We start from the raw sequence: 935 nt of genomic DNA, 5'->3' as shown, positions 1-935 counted from the left end.
TTTCAGAGGTCTGTAAAAATCAAAGCCACCCTCTCCCAAACCCAGCCCCAGGGCTGGGATATTTTTAGGGGCTGAAAATGCCACGGTAAAATGAGAAAACCTGTTCCAGTGGCACCTCTAGCACCCACCGCCGAGAGTTGGACTTCGGGTGGTTTTTCTAAAAGGGACCTTTTGTGCTGCAGATCCCAGGAAGCGTTGCACGCTACAGACGTGTAAGGAAATGCTGCTGAAGAGTGTTAAATTTACCTGGGATTAAAATATACATTCACTCTGAGAGTGGCCTAGGGCATGGGCTCTGGTGGGAAGGGATGGTGCAGGCTCTGGGAACAGGCAAGGAGAATGGTGGGAGCTGGGGGCTGTGCTCAACCTGGGGCCCCACCCAGCCGGTGCTGGGCTCGGAAGGGGAAGTATGGGCTAAAAGCTTTTAATTTGTTTGCATCAAGAGCCTTCCTGGCCACGTGCATGCTCATCCAGCTCTTTCGTGCCATCCTGCAGACACCTCCACAGCACGGCCAGCGCTGGGTGTTGCTGACCAAACCCACCGGCAGGTCTCCGTGCCCCCCCCCCGCCATCCCCGAACAACCCTGCTGGTGGACACCTACCCCTGCCCAGCACTCACAGGGTTAAGCTGTTGTTTGCTTTGGATCCTTCACCCGAAGGAGAGATTAAAAATTAGCAAGTGAGCTATGGCTAATAGCTGGAAGTGTCCTGAGGCTAATTACTCAGCCTTGATGCATCTATCTGTTGCCACTCACGGCTACTTTGCAGGTAAACAAGGGAAAGTGCCTCTTGCCTTGGGGCTCCTGTAATCAGTGGTGGACAAGCCTGGGTCGGGGGAGCTGCTCCATGGGAGCAACCAGGAAATCAGATGCTGGGAGCAGCTCGGTGTCACAGGCTGAGGTCCAGTGCCACGGAGACGCCAAGGCCCCAGCGCT

The sequence above is a fragment of the Fulmarus glacialis genome, unplaced genomic scaffold (genome assembly GCF_000690835.1).
Source record: "Fulmarus glacialis isolate BGI_N327 unplaced genomic scaffold, ASM69083v1 scaffold1566, whole genome shotgun sequence".
Classification (NCBI taxonomy): domain Eukaryota; kingdom Metazoa; phylum Chordata; class Aves; order Procellariiformes; family Procellariidae; genus Fulmarus; species Fulmarus glacialis.
Note: the sequence above shows the minus strand (reverse complement) of the source record.